The sequence below is a fragment of the Felis catus genome, chromosome A3, assembly GCF_018350175.1.
Source record: "Felis catus isolate Fca126 chromosome A3, F.catus_Fca126_mat1.0, whole genome shotgun sequence".
Lineage (NCBI taxonomy): Eukaryota > Metazoa > Chordata > Mammalia > Carnivora > Felidae > Felis > Felis catus.
In genome coordinates, this window is record NC_058370.1 from 106,506,421 (window position 1) to 106,530,502 (window position 24,082).

Here is a 24,082-nt window from a genome sequence, read left to right on the forward strand (position 1 = left end):
ATACATATGTTGGACTGTTTGGTATTATCAAATAGGCCCTGAGGTTCTGTTTACATTTTTCTATCTTTCTCTCTTTGTTTTTATTATTGTTATTTATTTTTATTTTTATTTTTATTCATACATTTTTTTGTTTATTTATTTTTGACAGAGAGAGAGACAGAGCAGGGGAGGGGCAGAGAGAGAGGCAGAGAATCCCAAGCAGGCTCTGCACTGTCAGCACAGTGCCCAATGCAGGGCTTGAACTCACAAACCGAGTGTCATGACGTGAGCCGAAATCAAGAGTCAGACGCTTAACTGACTGAGCCACCCAGGTGCCCCCTTCTTTGTTTTTTATGTTGAATTATTTCTATTGAGCTGTATTCAAGCTAACTTACTTTTTCATCTACCATTGACATTAAAAAGTTGAGTCCATGTAGGGGAAATTTGAAATTTCAGATACTATGTTTTTCATTCTAGAATTTCATTGAATTTTTAATCATTATTTTTCTCTGCCAAGGTTTCTTATTTTTTTATTCTTTGCAAATATACATTTACTGTTTTTTTTGTTGTTTTTTTTTTTTTGTTTTGTTTTTGATTGAGGAGAGTTATGCAAGCCAGTTTAAAATCTTTGTCTCTTAGTTGCATCTGATTCGCCTTGAGGTTAGTTAGATAATTTTCTCAGGTAATTCTCCTCTCTAGAATGTGTTTCATTTTCCTGGTTATTGGTGTGTTGGGTAATTTTGTATCATAGCCTGAACACTGAGAAAATTAAGTTGTGGAGAAAACAGATTCTGTTATTTACCTCAAATGAGTATTATTTCTTTTGTTTTACCAGGCAGTTATCATGTGTGGACGTGAACTGCAAACTGTGTTTTGGGCAGGAGCTCTAAGTCTAAGTCTGACTGTTTTGGTCTTTAGCTGAGCTGCTTTGAATTTGTTTCTTACATGAGTGGCTCTGGGATCAGTAAAAGATGTGGGTATGCAGAACCTGGGGATCCCTTCTCCGTTCCTGTCTTCAGTTTGATTCCTCTATCCTCCGTGACCATGATTTCTCCAGCTGCAGCTGTTTCATTCGCACACTTGCCTGCTTTACCTGCTGCGATTGACCTCAGGTTAAAAGCCATGAACATGGGGATTCACTTATATAATGCTCCTTTCCAACACAGTTTCTTCAGGTTGCTGATTTTTTTATTATATATCCACATTTTATAGTCATTTTGTGAGGGGGAATTATTCTGGTAGGATTTTACTCCATTTTTACCAGAAGTGAGATCAATAGTTCTGTTTTGTTTATTTGTTTCATTGGGTTTTTTTTTTTTTTAGAAGTAATGATTAAAATGTTTCTGTTATGTTGAAGGAGCAGATGAAGTTTATTTATTATATCTAATTTACCTTCTGGATAACATAACATAGCCCCTTGAAATCACAGAAAAATGAGCTGATTTCTAATTCTTTCTCTTTCATAAAAATCAAATGTCAGATATCTCTTCAAGTTTAACAAGACCTTTTAGTACTCTGCCATAATATAAATAATGTGCATCTGTCTGATATGAACATTTTTCATAATCTTTTCTCATAATATTACACAGCAATATATTCTACTTTATTTGAAGGATCTTATTTTTTATAATGTTACCCACATCAGTGATATACTTTAGTGTCTTACGTATTCCTGGCTTCAGACAACTTGCTGTAATACTTGGCTATGAATGATAAGTGAATGAATTTTACACTGAATGCTATATCTATAGCCCTATTTTAGATTCTCTTAAGTCCTAGGTAAACAACTTCTCTTTCATGTTTTTCCATGTTTTTGTTTCTCCCAGTAAAATACTGTTCTCATTAAATAAGTTATATATAACGAACAATAGATTTTTCACAATGCTAACAAATATGTTATTCAGTACTTTACAAAACAAAATACTTTCTATATTTTGGTATTGAAATAGAATCTAGCAAACATCATAAACCAAGCCAGTTAACAATATCGGTACTTTATGTAACTATAGAACAAAACTCCCAAATAGTGTAACTTTTTTCCAAATACTTTTTTCTTCTTAATCAGTATTTATTTGAGTCTTCTATGAATATTTCCTGAAAGAGAAGGTATTCAGATGCTGATTTTTCCCACTTTATGATTTCACCCAATTTTAATGTAGCATCAAGAACAGGTGTTTTCTCAGTGATATGTGACTTTTGTTTTAATAAGAAATTTCAGAAGAAATATAAAATTTAATAAATTTCTGAACCATCACATTATTTTAAACACGGATGGGAAAAATAATGATTTTTCTTTATAGCCTAGATGCTTATGTTTAAAATATACTGATAATCATAACGGCTTCATGTTATCATTAATTAGAGCAGAGTAGTTACACTATAATTCTCAGCAAAATTTGAACTTTACTTGATGACCATGACAATGCTCTTATTAACCATCTTATTTGGAAATAAGATACATCTAAAAAGTAATAGTCAGTTGTTAAATGAGCCTCCTCATCTGGTTCAAAAATAACAGATCCTCAGGGTCAATAGGTTTCTTCATTTCCTAATTTGATTCAGGTTCTATACAATTTTTTTCTTTATTGTGAAAAAGCAATAAAATATTCTTCAGTGGAAGAATCCTTAGGCCTGTTATAATCTTCTAAAAGGTAAGAGAAATCTACATCATTGCCTAGATATAACATTTCCAATTTAGTACTCTGTTGGAACTATCTGGAAGAGAGGTGTTTATCTGATTTGGCAACATGTTTTTCCAAATGTCTTGAATTATGCATTTTTTGATGTAATTAGGCCTTTTGGGGGACCTAGAATATTGAAAATAATTGCATTCAATCCATTTTTAAGGATGCTTTTTGCTGAGATCAAAAATGGCAATAATCAGTGTCAAGGCAAAGTACACATCAGTTGTCAAATATAATTACAATTTTTTGCAGTGTTAAATGAAGATATTGAAGGTAAATGTTATTTATGCCTTCTTATCCCAAATGAATAAAAATAAATTTAGGTGAAATTATATCTAACTATGAGAAAAAAAATCATAAATTGAAAGAAAAGGAACTTAATTTGGGGCTTAACTGCAAAGGCAATATAGATTCATCTTATTGAAGAGTATAGTTTTAAAATGCAGAGAGCTCAATGCTGGGGGAAAACATAAAGGGTGATTATCCATTAACCTGATGTTGGATATATCAGTCAGGGTCTTTTTATGAAGCAGATAGTACAGTAAACAAAGGGCACTGAAAATAATGTAATGAAGTAACTATTTGCAGAGGAGGAAGCTGTTACTAAAACTTGGTAAAAGCTGATTGTAGGAGAGGGGCTACTCGTGTAGGAGCAGTGACCAAAGATACTGTGAAGCCTGGTCAGACCAAAACAGTGGCCTGACAGAGAGGGAGGAGACAGAAAACTATAATCTCTGCCTTCTGCTTTTGCCTTCCTTCCATCGGCTGAAACCAATCAGAAGCTGAGGGATGCAGTCCACTGAGGGCACCTCCTGAGACACATGGGTGGAGAAGGGCAGACAGTGGACTAGAGGGGCAAAAGGGCATTGGTACACTTGGGTCACTTTCTTTTGCTAAGATGGATGTGCATTGAACTTTTTCATATTGCAGCTACCCAATGTTTGCGTGTTAGCAAAGTTAAAGTTACCACGGCCAAAGTATAAAGGGCGAAGGGGCCACACAAACCACTGACGGAAAAAATTCTGCCTTGGCTATAACACAGTAACTGGATCATCTCTGCTCCACTTTTGTTCTGTGAAGCAAAATCCATAGGTTTTGGTGAATTAGAAGTTTTGAGTTCATGTCCTGGCCTTGTCACTTACTAAGTATATCATCTTGGACACTTACTAAACTTCTTATAACTGTAATTTCTAAGGGTAAAATGGTGACAAGGGGTATTAGGAGAATCAAATGTAGCACTGTATCCATATAAATTAAGGTTTATAAGAAATTCTCAATAAATGTTAGATATTATTAAAGATGTAAGACTACCAATAATGCCATGATTTTCCTAACTTCAATCTTGAGGTTTAAAAAAAAATAAATAAATTCGTTGCTATATCAAAACTAAGTCAGCTGATCCCTAATGAAAATTGTCTATTTGGGAGTGGAGTTCATATCTGATGCCATTTTGGGGGCCACTGTGGAGAAGCTTTGTGATATTTCTAAACTGTTGGCATGTTGTTTTGTGGTTGATAATTGTATTTTTTGGATATACTTGTGTTTTCTAAATCTCACACCACTTTAAGATTTTTTTTTCAAACTTAGAATGATTGGTTCATAGGAAAAATAAAGATATTTTTTGTCTAGTGGACATTGAAGTAGATAAGGTTCCAACTTTGTTCTAAGCGTGGTAAAGTTGTTTAATTTTTTTCTAATTTAGTATAATTTTAGATTTATACAAAAGCTGCAGAATTATAGAGAGATTTCCTATATATTATTCACTCAGCTCCCCCTAATGTTAAGCATCTTACATAATGATGCTGGATTTGTCAAAACTAAAAATTAAGAGTGGTATGCTACTGTTTACTAAACTACAGATTTTTTTTTTGAAATTTTTCAGTTTTTCTAGTAATGCCCTTTTTGTTCCAGGATCCAATGTGATATGCTATGTTGCATTTAGGGCAGAGGTTTGTTTGTTTGTTTTTGTTTTCCTTTTACTTCTTGTTTGTATTTTTGGGGAAATACATACAACTTCAAATATGGAGAACAGGAAATATGCCTTATTAAGCTATTTCAGTTTCAGTTGGGTGGCTGTGTAACAAATTGCCACAAAAGTAATGGCTTAAGACAAGAGAAATTTTTATCTGGTTATTCGTAACATAGGAGTAGGAAGTATGGCATTGGGTCTTACAGGTGTTAATCCAAAATTCCCTTTCTCTCAGAAAGGCACTAAAGCCTCAGTTCATGTTTTAAATAATTAAACAATATGAATAATATTTTTTAGACATAAATTCAAACTGGAAACTGAAACTGAAGGAGAAATGAATAGTTGTATCCATTTTAAGGGCCTATGTAATGCTTGTAATAGTGAAATAACTTCTGTTGCTACACTTTCTGTCTAGCCTTTTATAATCCAGATATGATTAATTCTGAATATTTTAATATGGTCAAATACTTCCAATTTAGCTATGTGCTCTAAAAACATCATTGTAGCTGATAGGGGTGCCTGGCTGGCTCAGTCCATTAAAAGTCTGACTCTGGGTTTCAGCTCAGGTCATGATCTCACGGTTCGTAGGTTTGAACCCTGCTCTCAGCACAGAGCCTGCTTGAGATTCTCTCTTTTCTCTCTCTCTCTCACTCTCTGCCCCTCCCCCATCCTCTCTCTTTCTCTCAAAAAAAAATTTTTTAAGAAAAATAAAAGTATCATTATAACTGGAACAAAAGAAAGAAAAGTGAAACAAACTCCTACAAAACAACGGCAACTGAAAACAAACAGACTCTAGTGGCATGTTTTAACTTTTTACTGCCATGATCTAAATCTGGAAGCAGAGACTACAGTGTTAGAATGGTGCTTAGAGAATTCTAGTTCACTCTTAGTTCACAGACAGGGAACTGACATCTAAGAAGACTAGGTGCTGTCCCCTCAGGTCCATTCCCATTATGCCACCATCTGTTAAACAGGATTGATCCTGAGAAAGCCCGACAGCACAGGGAGGATAGTGACTGAAAACACAAGTTCTGGACAGAACAGGGTTATGTTCCGACTCCTCCACCTGTGTGATTTCTGACCTCCTTTTATCATTAATATTTTAATTTGTGAGGTCCGGATAACAATTGTTTCTTTTTTTAGGTTTGCTAAAGCGTTTAAGTAGTAGGTACGATTGATGAAATTTATCATTTGTGTAAAGCCCGAATAAAAATTCTAAATTAATGCAATATACACAGTAAGTGGTTAGATTGTAGTTAGGCATTCTGACTCTGGAGTCTAAGAAAACTGGTTTTGAACCATTGTTCTTTTATTTAACTGTGAAATAAAAGAGAGAGAGAGAGATAATGATAGTGCCTATCTCATAGTACTCTTACAAGTACTCCATGAGATAACTCCTGGAAAGCAAGAACTCAATGAACCTACACATTTCACCATGTTCCTATTAATAAACATGAAGATGAAGGGGTGTTGACAAAGGTAAATGACCCAATGGGCACAGTCAAAGGCTTGCACACAAATAAAGGCTTAAACTAGGGCAATTCTACATTTGATAGTGTACGTAATGTCAACAATTGTCTTTGAAAAATGAAGTGTTCTTAAGACTTTCTTATTTTTATTTTAGGGGAGGAAAATCAATATAACATATAACCAGAAATACAGTGATGAACAGATACAGCAACTCATAAGTCTTAGGTTTTATGCAATTCAAGTACTGAAGGTAATTTTTAAAGAAATTTTTTTTTTCAACGTTTATTTATTTTTGGGACAGAGAGAGACAGCATGAACGGGGGAGGGGCAGAGAGAGAGGGAGACACAGAATCGGAAACAGGCTCCAGGCTCTGAGCCATCAGCCCAGAGCCTGACGCGGGGCTCGAACTCACAGACCGCGAGATCGTGACCTGGTTGAAGCCGGACGCTTAACCGACTGCGCCACCCAGGCGCCCCTGAAGGTAATTTTTAAACATCTCAGATACCACCCAAGTGTTCTGCTTAAAGGATATCTTTTCTTATTACATTTTGCAGAAAGCAAAATGAGACTACTGGGAATAGTGTACAAGAAAAGAATCCTGCCTGATACAGACTGTCAGAATGTCTTTACTAACCTTATACAAGGACATTGCTTTTTTTAGCAAGAATATATTGCTCCAGAAATTTCATAGCTGGAGAATGTTTGAGGGCAGATTATACTAAGTATAGAATAATACTGTCAACATTAACCTAAATAGCTCATTTTAGAACTTGTAAAATAGTACAGCATATGGTGGTGACATCACAAGACTTCGTCTGTGACAATACTATTTGCAGTAATTAAGGTCACCCTATTTTTTTCTGTAGTCTTATAAATTACCATATTAATCGCTATGGAGGAAAAATGCTTTACATTTGGGGGTAATGATGAGTGACAAATGTGAAAATGATTTGACAAAAAGAACTCTCAGGGATAAAACAAACAAATGCTGTTACAGTACTGGAAAATGTTGATATTTGAGAAGTAAGCTCTTGCTCAGTGAAATTTTTTTATTCTAGATACTACATAACTAATATCCTGTACCATGTAGCATGCTTACCTATCACTTTAAAAATAGCACACTCTGAGACCATTGACCTTAAACTAATTTTGTATTGCTTATTTAATGAAGTCTCACTAACATATAGGAGTACCTTAAATTTTTAGGCAAAAGTAACCTTTAGAAAGCAAAACAGTTTCTAACTGGCTAGATGTAAAAAGGAATTCAAGAGATTTATAGGAAAATGGCTGGACAGAAAGTAGTCATCTTATATCAGTAGTGGTATAACGTAGTTATTCATTCATTCATTAATTTATTCAATAAATATTTGTTAAACTCTTTACAACATGTCATGCATTATTACAGGAAATGTTTTCAGTGTTGAGTGAGAAAGTTTGCCGTTTTGAGAGTTCACAGATTTTGGCCTTTTATGATTCTTGGAAGAAATTCTAAGAGACACCAAACATAGGTTCATTTACACCAGAGTAGTGATATTAATAATAGTGGACTTGTTGGGAGTGTCATGACCATTTTTTTTTAAAGATAGGTATAAAGATTACTTGGATATAATGACAGGATTTTATTTTTTACTTTGACAATCTGTAAGTTTATGTACTAAAAAACAAACAGACAAACAATCAGGATGGTATTTTTTGCTTGGTAGTAAGGCAGGATAGATACCTAGACTAATCGTTCCAATAAAAGATTAAGCAATATGTTGGGTGAATACATTTTTAAATGAATCAAGAGCAGTCAGGCATGTGCAAATAATCAGCGGCTGAATGAATGAAGGAAAGGGGAACAAAGAGAGGTGATCTGAGCACTAAAGCCCTACTTTCCTATGAGGAACATTTGTGAAATTAAGTAAAGTTATGATTCAGTTTGTGTGCACGAAGGTATGTAGGAGATAGGAGTGGTGAGTCTAATAGGAAATCCTGTTTCACAAAGCTGGGGAGAACCTTGAGAAAACAAAATAAAATAGTAGAAAAGTGAAAATGTATCAGAAAGTAAAATAAATGTAAACAGAGTAATTGTAGCACAAACTGGATGAAAATACTCATTTCAGATATTCATTTTCATAAGAATTCATATGAATTCGTTTTCATATTCAAAATACTTTAGGATACTAGGTATGCATAGGATAAAGAAAGTTTGGATAAAAACATAGAAAATGTATGCCAGGTGAAACATATACAAAAAAAGTTTTGTAGATGTTTAATTTGAAGTAAGATAGACTGTAAGTCAAAAGTCATTCTGGAGATAATATGTTACTACTCAATTTCAATTGACCAAGAAAATATAGCTACTTAAATTTGAATCCAAGAAATATGATAACCTGAAAATATATAAATTTTAACATGCTAGTGCAATTCAGAGAGAAACAAACATATCTACCATATCGTGGGTTCTTAAAAACACCTTTATTAATTTATAGATAAAGCTGCCCCCCAAAATAGGATATAGAACATTTAAAGCCCAATTAATAAACTTCATCTAATGCGAGGGCTATAAAATATTGTACTCAGCAAGTTAAGAATACAGTTTATTTTCAAACACACAAAGGATATTTAAAAAACGGCCATGTATTAAGCCATGAAAAATTATGTTATTCACAATAAAAATCTCTGATCACAGTGTAAGAACTCAGTCAAGAAGATGACTAGAATAAAACTGATATGTTTGGAAATTAGGAGACATTTCTAAATAATGTATACATGGACAAGAATCTAAAAATACAGTAACTAAAATTAAAGTTTGTAATTAAAATTTGGTAACTAAACAGTAACAAAAAGACCAAATACTTTAAAATTATATGTGTGATGCAGCTAAAGTGATACTTAGGAACAAATTAGAGGCTGTATTAGTTTTGTATTGTGGCCATTACAAATTGCTGCAAAGTTAGTGACTTCAACCAATGCAAATTGATTATCTTACAGTTCTGTAGGTCAGAAGTGTGCTGTGGACTCACTGAGCTAAAATTAAGATGTCAGTGAGTTTTCTCATGTTGCATCTTTCTGACCACGCCCCCCTCCCCCCAACCCCTCACCTCTGCCCTCCTGCCCATTCCTGTCTTTCACTTTTAAGAGCTCACGTGATTAGACCTGACCCAGGGTAGATACCTTTATCTATCAATCAAACTGTCTCAGCAACATTGGTTACAAAAAAAGAAGTCCCAAAAAATAGAAGTAAAAAAGTAGACATAACTGGAGAGCATGTAAAAATTAGAAAAAGGATATGAATAGTATTAAGGACTTTATGCCAGCATGTTTGAAAAACTTAGATGAAATGGCAAATCCCTAGAAAAATGTAGCCCATCAAAACCGAGTTAAGGTAAAAGAAAAAATCCAAACAATACCCAAATCAAAGGTAGAATTAGATCAGTAGTTAAAAACTATCCTACAAAGTTAATTTTATATACAAATAGTTTTATCTCCAGTTCTTCAGTCATTTAAGTAGCAAATAACTTTAGTTGTTCACCGAGTGTTCCAAACAATAGAAAAAAAAATCACGCTAACCAACATATTTTGTAATGCTTCCAAAACTTAGACACAAAAATGTACCAAGGACTGAAGAAGAAAGAAAATTATGAATCACACATATTGAATATATAGATGAGAAAAATTTGGATTAAAATATTGGCAAATTAGACCCAGCCACATGTAGGAAAGTTAATATATCACTACTAAGATCAATTTATCTTCAGCAGTGAAAGATTTGCTTGACAGAAAACCATCTATTACCATTTACCAAATTTTAAAAAATTAAAGGAGAGTAAATCATGCAATAATTTCAATATATTCAATATGATAAAATAGAGTATTTCTTTTTTCAATTTTTTTTTTAACGTTTATTTATTTTTGGGACAGAGAGAGACAGAGCATGAACGGGGGAGGGGCAGAGAGAGAGGGAGACACAGAATCGGAAACAGGCTCCAGGCTCTGAGCCATCAGCCCAGAGCCCGACACGGGGCTCGAACTCACGGACTGTGAGATCGTGACCTGGCTGAAGTCGGACGCTTAACCGACTGCGCCACCCAGGCGCCCCCCCTTTTTTTTTTCAATTTTTTTTAACAATTTCTTAACAGATTAATAAGAAAAGGTACCTTTCTTAATCTGTTACAAGATATTTACTATAGGGGCACCTGGGTGGCTCAGATGGTTGAGTATCCGACTCCTGATTTCAGCTCAGATTATGATCTCACGGCTTGCAGGTTTGAGCTTTGCGTCAGGCTCTGTGCTGACAGTGTGGAGCCTGCTCGGGACTCTCTGTCTCCCTTGCTCTCTCAAAAATAAATAAATTAATTTAAAAAAAGATATTTACTCTAAACCTACAAAAAACATCATACTCCCCAGTGTTTTTATAAGAAGTAGAGTGCCTGCTCTTCCCACTTTTTTTTCAACACAATCTTTTCCTAAATAATAAGAAAAGGAAAAAAAGAATTAAGAATTGGAAAAGATTTCTAACTTCATTATTTCAGATAATGATTATTAAATAGAAAACATCAAAGTGCACTCAGAAAATGCATTAGATTTAATATGAGGGTATGGCAAGTTTGAATACAAAATCAAAGCATAAAAATTAACTGCATTTATATATTCTAGGAAAAATGATCAGTAAGTGAAATTTACCAACCATACCAATAACACTACAAATAAAATGCCACTAATAAATATAATATGTACAAGTTCTTTATGAGAAAATGATAAAACTTAACTTTAAGCTTTCTTTAAAAATCTATATCAATGGCATTATGCTAATGGCAGAAAAACATAATATGGTACTGTTCAATTATTCCCAAGTTGGTCTATAGAATTAATATAATTCTTAGAGAGGTTCTGACACAGTTAGAAGTTCTAACACAAAAGTTATAACTCAGAAACTTGATTTTCAATTTTATGTGGAAGTTGAAATATAAAAATAGACTGAACGCTCCTAGGAAATAATTTGAGATTACTTGCCTTCTCAGATATCTGAAATTATTGTATGGTAATAGTAACTAAGTCAGCATGCTATTGATATCTTTATCTATAAATCTATATCAATATATAAATATATCAGTGTGTTAGTTCACTAACAGAACCATGTATGCTTGAAATAATGATTTATGACAGAGTGGGCATTCTAGATGAATAGAGAAAGGGTGAATTCTTCAACCAATGATGATTATATATTTAAAAAATAGATTCTAGGTGGAATAAAGACAAATGTGTGGTGATAAATGTTTAAAAACTAGATGTCCTCTCTGAGAAAAAACAAACAAACAAAAATAATACCAAAAAAACCAATAATCTCCTATTTTTAGTGTTTGCAAGTTTCTGTGTTGTGTTGTAAGTATTACCATTGTGGTCAATTTCATGCTCTCAATGTGGTGTCAGTGAGCTCCCCAAATTTCTAAAAATGTAATAATTGGCTCTTGCAAGCCAGTAAAGCTGTCTCAAGAATACCATTGCTTATTAAAGGCTTAAATTTGAAGGAAAAGACTTATAGAAGCCAACGCAAAACCTAATGTCTTTAAAATTGGGATAGCTTAACACTAAAAATAGAAATGATATAAGATTAATAATTCTGATTATGTTAAAAGAGCAACTTTTAGTTATCAAAGGCACCACAAAAATGAAGACAAACTTTTTTCAAGAGATGTTAACAGATTTTTTTTTCCAAGAGAATATAAAGAATTCTCAAAACTCAACAAGACATATGAACAAAAACATGAACAGCTATTTCACAGAAGTAGAAACACAAGTGGCTAATGACCATATAAGATTTCCAATGTCATAAAAATCACAGAAATGCAGATTAGCCATCACAGGCGCTATTTTACTTCAACAATGACAAAAATTGTAAGTCTGACAATATCGTCTTAAAAAGATGTGAAACAATGAAAACTCTTATCATATAGTAATTGTGAGCATAAACGGAGAAAATATTTTGGGAAATAATTTGAAATGATTTAGTTAAGTTTTTTTCAGATCAGAGATTTTTGACAGATATCCATGGACTCTCAAAAGGTATGTGAATAGATTTCAGAGAGTCTATGGTCTTGAAACATTTCATCTTTATTTTCATTAACTTTTAACAGAAAGTTAGCATTTCCTTCAATTATGAATGAAAGAAATGACCTACCAATAGTATTAAGAATACCTAGGTTTTGTCACCATGGAAATTATAGATATAATTATGTCACATTACAGTCATTGCAATATTCCCAAATATGATTTATGCTAATCATTTCTTTGAAATTTTAGCAGTCATTACAAAAATGTTAGATTTTTTAAATGAGGCTAAAGAACATATATTACTCTAACACTTATTTAAAAACTATCTTAATTGTATTTTTTTTAACATTTATTTATTTTTAAGAGACAGAGGGAGACAGCACACAAGTGGGGGAGGGGGAGAAAGAGAGGGAGACACAGAATTCGAAGCAGGCTCCAGGCTCCGAGCTGTCAGCCCAGAGCCCGACACGAGGCTCAAACTCACAAACTGTGAGATCATGACCTGAGCCGAAGTCGGACGCTTAACCAACTGAGCCACCCGGGCACCCCATTAATTGTATTTTCAAACAATTGGCTTTAACTCTACATATTTTATTTTACTTATTTAAAATGTGTAAATTGTTTAATTCTTCATAACATTGTTGTGAAAAGGGCAAGAGAGGCTTCTATGAACTACCAAAGGGCTTCATAACATGAAATAGTTTAAGAGTCATGGCAAACGTGTACCAGGAATTTGTACTAGCACTGTTTATGATTGCAAGAACTGGGGACAACTCAAAAATTTATCAGTTGTGAAATGGATAAAAAAAATTGTTTATTTGTACAATAGCATATGATATTGTAGTGAAAATTATGAGGTAGGGTTTCATTTTTTAACCATATGGGTAACTCTTAGAAATAAAATGCTGAAGGATATAGTTGCAGAAAATGTAATAAAACATTAAATCATACACAGAAACATTAAAAAAATTAATAGTATCTGGTTTAGAGTTTCAAAAACTGTGGCAAAACTCTTTAAAAGCAAATGAGTGGTAAAGTTAATTTAAGATAGTGGGGACATCTGAGCAAGGGGGGAGATGGATGATGGGGAGGGGTATGTAGAGTTCTTCAAATGAAGGCAACACCCTTTATTTAAATAAGTGTTGTGGGTACAGAGCTGTCCATTGTATGAAATAATTAATTGTAACAACATAGCTCTTGTTTTGTCTGTCCTTTATATAGTTACATCAAGTTTACAGAAGGTTGATTAATATTTTTAGAAAAGCAGATACAAGGAGGGCTTGTGTTCTGAACCCTTGATCTTCTCTATGCCACAGATATAGTAGATGGTATGACTTAATAGATACGTAGATGCTTTCCTTACCTTAAAGAGTTGCAATTCGGGGCGCCTGGGTGGCTCAGTCAATTAAGCGTACAACTCTTGGTTTCGGCTCAGGTCATGATCTCATGGTTTTGTGAGTTCCATCCTGCATCAGGCTCTGTGCTGATGACACAGAGCCTGCTTGGGATTCTCTCTCTCTCTCTCTCTCTCTCTCTCTCTCTCTCTCTCTCTCTGCCCCTTCCCCACTCACACCGTCTCTGTCTCTCTCAAAAATAAACAAATGAAAAAAAAAAGAGTTGCATTCATGAAAATGCTTAGAAAATTAGGAAGAATGCTATTTGAAAAGAGAATATGGCAAATATGAAAAGTCACCCAATGAATGGAAGAATGGCTTAACCGTCTTTACTTTTATCTAAGGATGAACTTTTCATCTACAGGTTGGTTTATTGCTTCTCTGGCTCCTAAAAATATATTAGGAAGGCTTGGTATCTTAAAAAGAATTTGGGGGAACTTTCAAAAACTAGTTTCAAAATAAGTTTCTTTGCGATAGTGGTAGGTTAATTTCATTTGTAAACAAAGGTGAGAATTCTATGAACTTTCATGTATTCTCTTGAATAAATATGACACAAGGTCCAAATTACGTTGAGAAATATAGAAAATAGCAAAGATACATGCCCGGAGCAGACCTTTGAGAATGAAAAGAGGGCAAAGTTTACATATGAATAATTAGTAAAAACTTTGCCAGGTCAATGAGGATGGTGACTGACTCCAAAATGGCTCTGATCCCACATGTGGTAACTTAGAATTTGGAATAATCTTACTTTTCTGCAATACTTACTTTTCTGCATAGGAACCATAGGGAAGTTTCTGATGGACGTTTAAAGCAGAGAGTCATAATAGGAACTGTCTTTAAGATGGAAATAAAGCAATTGGAAATGTAATGAATTTTTCCTTTTTTTGGTAGATGAAGTAATAATAATAATAATATAACAAAAACTCATTAATTATCATGCTTGGGAAAGTCTGAAGACAAAAAGAGTGTTTGTTTTTTCCAGTGGGAGTAAGTTAATTTTAAGAAAAACAAAGATATATTAGATTTAAGAGTTGTTGTTGTTGAAGTTGGAATGGTAGATCAAAAACACCTGAGATAGATGGCTGTGTGGAGAAATCTAAGAAACATTTATTTCTTCAGAGCTGGGTATACTCTTAGAGAATATTTTTAGCAATAGCACTATTTTGTGTTATTTGAAACAGATGTACATCTAAGCATAGTTGTTGGCTTCATGTCATCAAAAATATGGTAAACATGATAATTATATACTCAACCTTAATTCTAGTATGTCCTACTTTTCATTTTATTAAAATGATTTTGGTATTTCATCCCGTAGTTTATGCAAATTCGCACACACCTGTGGTAAAAATGTTGTCCTTATTTAGTGTTTGAATATAAACAGAATAAAAGAAATACCTCACTCATTGAAAGAAAGGTGTCATTTTCCTAAGGAAAGTGGCATGCCTTATCATTTGCACTAATTGTGCACCTTCACATTAAAAGCATATTTCGAGCAGGTAGGTCGTAGGCATTTCTTTCCTTCTGAAATATTGCAATGATAGTACTTAGGCTGCTGATCTTGAGGCTTTCGTTTTTATAATATACCAGAAACTGCTCTTTTCTCCAAATACCAATACATTATTTAAAAATTATTACCAATAAAAGTGAACCCATCCAGAATATTGTTCTTGTAATTGTGGAATAAGAGAGGCAAACATTAGAGAACGTAACATGAGTAATTCTTAAAGCACGCACAATTCTGTTTATTCTGTTAATATTTTTGTGGTATGGATTACCAAACCTTAAGGAGATTTTTGTTTACCATCAGCATTCTAATTTTTTTTTTCAGAGGAACAGGCACAAAGAAAGGGAATAAAGGTTTGCCTAAAGACTGTCAATGTGATGAGGATTGAGACATGACTACCTTAAACTTAATATTGATCGAAAATCCTTGATCAGAGATGGGAAAATTAAAAAACAACTTTCCTGAAAAGGGAAATAGGAGTTGACCTGTAAAGTCAAGAGTTGAATATGAAAGACTCAAATCAGTGTGCTCAAATGATTTGAATCTTGTGTACTAATAGCACATAATAAAATAATTCCTATATAGCGCTTACAGCCTTGTCAGTATCTGTGACTCTACATCTAAGACATATTTTAGAATAATGACTTCTAAGGGTCTTGACATTGTCAAGTTTACTAAGGAGTCCATTGTCTGGAGGCAGGCTCTCGGAGTTTGCTGCACTAGCTAACAGATGGACACAATGTCCATAAACAGTATATAATTGAGATATCCCTTATGTCAATTATAAAACAAAGATTTTAGAAACTGTGATATTGAGCCTTCTTGCCTCTTCTATTGTAAAGAAATATGTGGCAGTACTCCAGAGTCTAAAGATTTGGAAACCTGTCGTAGGAAAAAAACCCACAAACAAACCAAAAAAACAATTATAAGTTTATATGTTCTCAGAAAGGACACTGAAAGTCAAGAATCTTTTGAACAAAAACTTTTAAAAAAGAACCAAGTAGGAAACAACTGCCTGGTCTACAAAACTGTAGATTGAACTGTTGCTAGATTATTAGATCTGTAAAGAAAAAAATTCCCTATTTTAGGGTTTACGAATTGTTTGCCCTTTGTCAATAGCATGTCTCAATTTAATCTGATTTGGAGGTTTTCTTAGAATTCTCTCTGTCAGCATTTTATCTGTTTGCAGTATGACTACTATAAAGAAATGGTGCTTGGTGGATTGATTCAGAAATATGTTTCCCTAACTCCCATGTGATTTCAAGTCTGGAGACTAGACAGGGACAAAAATTTGAACTCCATGGAAGTCTTTTGAAGTATGTAAGCACTTTGAAGAGAAATAGGCTTGTGATTTTAATCTGCAGTAATGTGATTTATAGTTTTTACAACACTATAAATAGAGGTTTACATTTTAATATTTCCAAACAAAAGCAAGTATAGCACCGATTTCACAAACTTAAGAGCAGCATTTTTCTTTCTCAGATGTTACTAACACGTAAATGTCTTTGTTATATGGTGAGATTAATACGGAGGACATTAAAATCAGGACTAAAATTTGTAAAGGACGGAATTGAATCTATGTGGCTATAACCTTACTGCAATTCTGAGTCAATCCTCTTTTATCATGACATGACTTATGAGGATAAGTCACAATATTTGAAAGTCACAGTATTTTTTCTCTGAAAATTATTCTAACTTATTGAAAAACTCCTAAATAGGCTTTGATCGCATTTATTTGCTTTTCGCCCTTAATTACTCATCAATTTACAATTTCAGCTCATGTGTTTCAAAGAAAAAATTTTTTAACATTCAAATTTGAGAGACAGAGACGTTTTTTAACATTATTTAAATTTGAGAGACAGAGACCGAGAGGCAGAGGGAGTGGGAGACACAGAATCCGAAGCAGGCTCCAGGCTCTGAGTTGTCAGCACAGAGCCCTGTGGAGGGCTGGAACTCACAAACTGTGAGATCATGACCTGAGCCAAAGTTGGGTGCCTAACTGACTAAGCCACCCTGGGGCCCCAGTAAAACAACTTCTAAATAAAACATTCCAGGAATGCAGTGCTCAGGGAACAACAACAACAGCAACAACTAAAGTATTTCCATGCACAGTTTATCATTTCACTTTATGAAAGAAGTTAGTTGGGTATATTATTTCTATCATAATTTGAGTCTTATGCTCTGAATATCTATTCCTTCTTCCACAATGTCTTTCTGGCTGCTGGGCATATACGTTCTTCATTCTTGCTGATGCTCTCATTATATATCTCATAAAGAAAAAAAATCATTCATTCTTCATTTAGCTTTTTAACCATTATAGACCTCTATTTTAGAGAATAGTCTTTATCCTTAGAAATAAATATAAAAACTCAAATGCTGGGTGTTCTTTGGAGATAAGGTATCCCCTTGATTGGCAAAGGCAATGGATAGTGCTTTTACATTATAATACAGAGGCAAGGCTAATGGCCTTGGCTTTGAGAACTTTATAAAGTAAAAAGGTTAAAAAATAAGATAGGAGAAAGAAGTTCATTGAAACACTGAACAACCAGTATTACAAATATTGCAAAGTTGCTCTAATATAATTCTGTGCCGGCTTTATCAGGGAAATGCCTTCTAAGCCTGATTATATACTTTCCTTTCTTTTCTAACTCAGGGGTAATTAGAGTTAGAGATAGAAATGACAGAGTTGGAGATAAAGACATAATTTTGTGATTTCCCAAAAACTACTTTTTGCAATGAGAGATGAAATACGTTATTTGTAATACAGATTGAATTTACCCCACCACAGTGACATAAAAGGACTTACCATTACTAGGGGAGTACATGATCCCCCTCTAGTTCAGGGTGTCTACACTGATCTGCCTTGACAATGTTCACCTTCTGAAGATCTAGTAGAATCTTGCAGAATACCCTCAATTTTCAGGCAAATGCCTTATACATATTTTTTTTTTTCCAAAGGAGATCCTGGTGCCTGTGTAAGAGAGAGTTGCCTCTTATGTCTTGAATAAGGTGCATAAAGTGATTTATATTGACAATCAGAAATGCAATTGCATCACAGGGTGTTTAAGTGAAATTAACTTAAGGGGCAAAAAACACACAGAGGGAACAATAAGTTAAATTATGTAAGTATAATTATATACAGTATATTAAGCAAGCCTACTTAATCTGTGTACCCTGGGAATGACTATAGGGTGGGGAATCCAGCTTTCCTTCCCTTGGTCTCCATTCTGCCTAAGTGTGAACATCTTGCCAGGCTGAGAGTGGCTCTAGTTGTTCAAAATACATAGATTTTTGTATCAGATGGATTCTCTGATTGGGTATGACAAGTAGGAAAGTTATTCAATTTCAGCAACTCCTGGATGTTATTTGAGAATTGCAATGTTTATTATTTATAAAGCATCAGATGCCTTTGAGAGTCATCATTGTGCAGCAGAGGGTAAGACTGAGCGGTTTACTTGTTCTAAAATATTTTATAGTATTTGTATAAAATATTTCTCCTTACATTTTTTCTCATTTTATATGACTGGGTTAACGTGTAAAGTAAAATACCTCTACCTAGACTCATCTATAGTATATTATGGTTTTTCTTCTTAATGATACCAGCTAGCTCTACAAAAGGACACCTCTGTTTGATGTTAATGGTACTGATTGTTCAGACATGAGAGAGAGAAACTCTATCTGTTGACTTTAAAAATTAAAGCCAAACCCAGGTACAGCAGCATAAAGATATTCCTCTGCATAAAGATTGGAAGTTCTGACTAATGCAACTATTTCTAACTAATGAGAAACTCCTTAAAGCAAAACAAAACAAGACAAAACAAAACAAAACAAAACTGGTCCTCTGAACTGCTATCCAAGCCATCTTATCTCTTAATACTAGGTGAATAAAAAAGCCTTTAATGGGACAATAATTAATGACCAGAGTAGCAATAAAACCCCAATGGCCATTATTGTCCCACTGAGAGGATGTACTGGGTGCTGCTGAAATTACACCGGTGAACAAGACAAGATGCTCTGGGAAGACATCTTAAAAAGTCTTTTAACAGAAATAAGTAGCAGATGTAGACATTTTTGTCAGGGGAAGGGGCAGTGGGGGGTAGGAATGGGGGTTGGAAGAGGAGGCCATTATTCTAACTGCTACGGGTACCGCATCAATTTCTTTTTTAATAAAATCTAAGGTCTAGTTGAATATGTGATATACTGTAGATGTTCAATTAACATTTGATAAGTCAGTATATGAAGTCTAACACAATGTCCTTCAAATGATAAATGTCATAAAACTGTGATCTGAAATTTCACCCAATTATCCACCTTTCTGATGACAGTATTTTTAATACAATAAAGATCTGTAGAGGGCCACCAGTGTCAGAGGTTACAAAACCCTATGGTGACTCCACTCTGTGAAGCAGCTCAGATACCTCACAGTGGATTTGTTCTGTAGGAAATGAAACAGGAAATGACATCACATTTAGCCCGCTCAGCAGAAGAGCTTTGTTTTAAGAGGAATGATGCCGGGGGCTGTTTCCATTCTTCTCACCTTTACTATCTGCCTTAGTTTCTCTTTCCTAGGGGTTTCTTACCTATAGTTTCTTACCATGACTTTTAAAATTATAGAGCATAAAATATTAAAATAAAAATTATGATTATAAAGCATTAAGGTTTCCTATATCAATGGTACTTTATCTAACTTTTCTTTTTAAAATTGAAATTATATACTTCCTTTTCCAAACTGCCTGTTTTGGAATCTAACCAGTATCTCTCTCTAACCTGGAAACTCAGTTGGTCTTTGAGGCTGAGTAACCACAAAACCAAAAAAAAAAAATCTCCCGAGTTCTGTGGTTTGCTAAAGGACTACCGGAGCTGACAGAATAGTTGCAGCAGATAAAATTCTCTCTATGCTTATATTCTCTAAAAAACACTTAGGCCTCCTTTTATTTATTTATTTACAAATGTTATGTATTTATTTATTTCACAATCCATAAAGACAGAGGGTTAAATCATTCCCCGGCACACTGTTGTCACCTTTCTGGCAGAGCCCATGCCTTATTGATCAATTGATTCACTTTTATTTTCATTCCTCACTCCCATTTTCCTCCCTTTATAGCCTGTGACTGTGCTTGATTTGTGCTTTTGAGTTTTTATGTGTCCTTTTAAAATCATTATTACAGTTTTGCCTGTACAGTTTGGCCCATACACATTGTAATTTATGTAACCTGCAGTATTTTTACCTTTCTCATCAAACACTGGCTTTTTGATAGCTATCCATGTTGTAGAGGATACATGTAATTATTTGCTTCTAACTGCTAGATAGCATTCTACAGTATATGCCCACTATGTGTTTTGTATTTATTTACCTACATAGAGGTTTATATATTGCCTTCAGCTATATAATTTGAGTAAACACAACAATGAATATCCTTGATAATCTGGGGATTCTAGATTTTTGTGAGGATTTCTTTTTTGATATGAACCCTGTAGTATCATTACTGGGTCAGCAATCTTGACTCAAGTAAGTACTTCCAGGGAACTTTTCAGTCCGTCTGTAATTGTCTACCCTCCCCCCACCCCCCAGCAGTGTGTGAGTGTTTATGCGTCACGTCCTCACCGACATATGGCATTCTAATATTTGCTAATCTGTAAGGTGAAAGTAGTATCCTACTGTTTTAATCTGTATTCCTCTGATCACCAGTGTATTTGAGCATTCCTCATACTTGAGTATTAACCATTTTGCATTTTCCTTCTGTGGATTGCCATTTAACATCCGCTCCCCATTTGTCTGTTATGTTTATTGTTCTCTTTTGTTGATTTCTTAGATAGTTTTATCATAGATACTAATCACTTACGAATCTTGGATGCAAGCTCTGTCTCATTCTTCCAGATTTATATGCTGTACTTGGGAGTTCTACAGTGGCCTTCGCTTAGTAAGACATTGGTTACAGTTTTAAAAAGTTCAAATAAATAAATCTGCCAATATAAGCATCTCATAGTTTACAGTAACTCAAGGGAATAGATTATGAATAAACGATTGCCCTCGTTTTATGGCTTTGAGAAGTAAAAGCATTTCTCCCCCCATGCCTGTATTCAGTCAAGTACTGTGTGTGTGTGATAGCTTTGGACTGTGTCAACTAAACCTAGCTGGAACTGTGTTTCCCAGAATTCTCTTCTCTTTGGGTTAGGGTTGTCCAAAGAAGAAATTTTATGAGGTTTGGAGGGTGTAAAACAGCAGTCATTTCTGCATTCTAAAGGTCAGTGTTCCTGGAACAGTTCCAGGAACTGCCACACGTTGTAGGATTGTTACTGATTTGCTGGCTCCCTTTGTTGCTTTAGAGGAACATATGTGCCTTCAAGCCTTCTGGCTCTATGGTGTCTTCTTCAGAGCTTCTCCAAAGCGCTGGATCTCCTGATGAATTTCCTTCTTCAACTTCTATGCGATTTGTGTATCGGGCTGTGGTACAGGATGCCAGCTTCACCTGTGGTCACCTGCATTATCAAGGGTGAAGGGAACTTGAGACAGATGTGGATTCCAGTTGCTTAAAGCTCTTTTACACTTTCACATTTAGATTTTCTTCACATCTGCCAGCCAAGAAACTTCAGATTCAATACCAGACACAGAAGCAGTAGATTTATATAGACTTCTCCCCCAGTTGCCATAATTACATAAAAGTCTAATCCCCGTAATAAGTCCCTTATTCCAAATTACTTACAGTTTTTTTGGTTTTTTTTTTTTTTTTTTTGCTACTCTGGCCAAAGTTTAGTACAATGTATGTACAATAAGGATGGAAATATACACTTTTATGTAAATTTATGAACAAAGAAATTTACTTATCACTGAATCAGACTTGGCACATAATTTTGAACAGGCAAAATATATGCTTTATTTATGAAGGCAGATAGTTTGGTAGAAAATAGAATCAACTATGTTAATTAAACTCTTCAGGGGCAATCCTTTTTTTTTCAATTTCAATTCTGGTAGAGTTAACATACAGTATTATATTAGTTTCAGGTGTACAATATAGTGAGTTAACAAATTTATACGCTTATTCGGTGCTCATCACAATAAGAGAACTATTAATCCCCTTCACCTAGTTCACCCATCCCCGTACCCACCTCCCCTCTGGTAACCATAGGTTTGTTCTCTATGGTTAAGGGTCTATTTTTGGATTTCTTTTTTGCTTTCTTTGTTTGTTTTATGTCTTACATTCCACATCAGAATAAAATCGTATGGTGTTTGTCTTTCTCTGACTTATTTGACTTAGCATTGTACTCTCTAGATCCATCCATGTTGTTGCAAATGGCAAGATCTAATCTTTTTTACAGCTGAGTAATATTTCATTGCACATATATACCACCTCTTCTTTATCCGTTCCTCTATGGGTGGACACTTGGGCTGCTTCCATGTCTTGGCTATTGTAAATGATGCTGCAATAAACATAGAGGTACATAAATATTTTTGAATTAGTGTTTTTGTATTCTTAGGGTAAATATCCAATAGGGTAATTACTGGATCATATGGTAATTCTATTTTTAATTTTTTGAGGAACCTCCATACTGTTTTCCACAGTGGCTGCACCACTTTGCATTTCCACCAACTGTGCACGAAGGTTCCTTTTTCTCCATATCCTTGCCAACACTTATTTCTTATGTTTTTTATTGTAGCTACTCTGACAGGTGTGAGATGATATCTCATTGTGGTTTTGATTTGCATTTCAGTGATGATGAGTGATGTTGAGCATCTTTTCGTGTGTCTTTTGGCCATCTCTATGTCTTCTTTGAAATAATGTCTGTTCATCTCTTCTGCCCATGTAAGAGCAATCATTTTTTAGCCTATCTTGGATAATTGACCACTTTGGGAATCTGTTGAGAAGTGGTGACTTCTTTCTTTAAAAAAAAAAAAAAAAGGTACAATGTTTTGTGTACTAGTTTAGTATGTTCACAGATCTCCTAAAACCGGTCAGTAGATGCCTAAATCACTGAGGGGTTATGAATACCAGGGTAAAACCTATTATCCTACACCAAGGCACACATTGTGTTTCTTGCCAGCTTCGTTTGTGCCTGATTAGCTCATTTCTGTAGAATGTGGTTCTAAAATGGATGAGATCAGGGTTGCCTGGGGGACTCAGTTAAGCATCCAACTTTGGCTCAGGTCATGGTCTCATGGTTCATGAGTTTGAGCTCATCATCGGGCTCTCTGCTATCAGCATGGAGCCCCCTTTGGATGCTCTGTCCCCCTCTCTCTCTGCCCCTCCCCCACTTGCACTCTTCTCTCTCTTTCTCTCTCAAAAATAAATAGATATTAAAAAAATAATAAAATAAAATGGAGGAGATCACGTATTCAACCCACATATAGTCCAGATGCCTTAGCACTTCTAACCAACCCGGGTCAGATGTTTTTCACGCGTGTGCTATGCGTCACAAGCAGGATCTAGTGAGAACGTAGGATGTGAACATTTATTTCACATAAATAAATGCAAATTTATTCCTGCTAGCTGTAATGAACCATTGAAATTCCTGCCAATGGGTGGTTGATGGTACTATTTCATACTCCAGGTAACAAACTTTAAATTATGGTCTGAACAATAGCGTCTTGCTTTTGAAGCCAAGAGTTGATGATAAGCAGTTAAGCGGTCCCGTGTTCTTCGATAATGTTCTCCTGTTTATGTTTCTGTGTGACTTCCAGAGTCCAGAAATCCAGAAAATTTCCTTCTATCACTGTGGAACAGCAAGCAAACATGGCGAATGGCAAGAGTTTGGTAATAGCAAAATTCGGTTAAGGCAGATTCAAATTTAAATTACTGCTCTTTCAAGCCAAGAACAAATAGACACCAGACATTGATGTGGAGGGAAACATAGCTGATCAAACAGTTTTCTAATAGCTTTTGTTTAGAGTAAAATATTTACATTTATTTTTTTAAAATGATGAGCAATCATTTCTAATGAAAAGGTGAATAAATTGCATACTCCTTAATTAATTTTAAAAGAGGCCACATAATATAAGGTTACGAATCAACCTAATAATTCCAATTTCTAATTTCAAGGAAATGAAAT

The 24,082-nt window shown here is 34.5% G+C and overlaps 1 long non-coding RNA gene across 1 annotated transcript in view; it reads right to left on the reverse strand.

The window, feature by feature from the left end:
• Window positions 1-24,082, reverse strand: part of LOC123384544 — a 74,867-nt gene that overhangs the window by 23,496 nt on the left and 27,289 nt on the right. The window contains exon 2 of the long non-coding RNA XR_006595791.1: window positions 17,844-18,008. This is a non-coding gene — a long non-coding RNA (uncharacterized LOC123384544). The remainder of the gene's footprint in view (window positions 1-17,843; window positions 18,009-24,082) is intronic.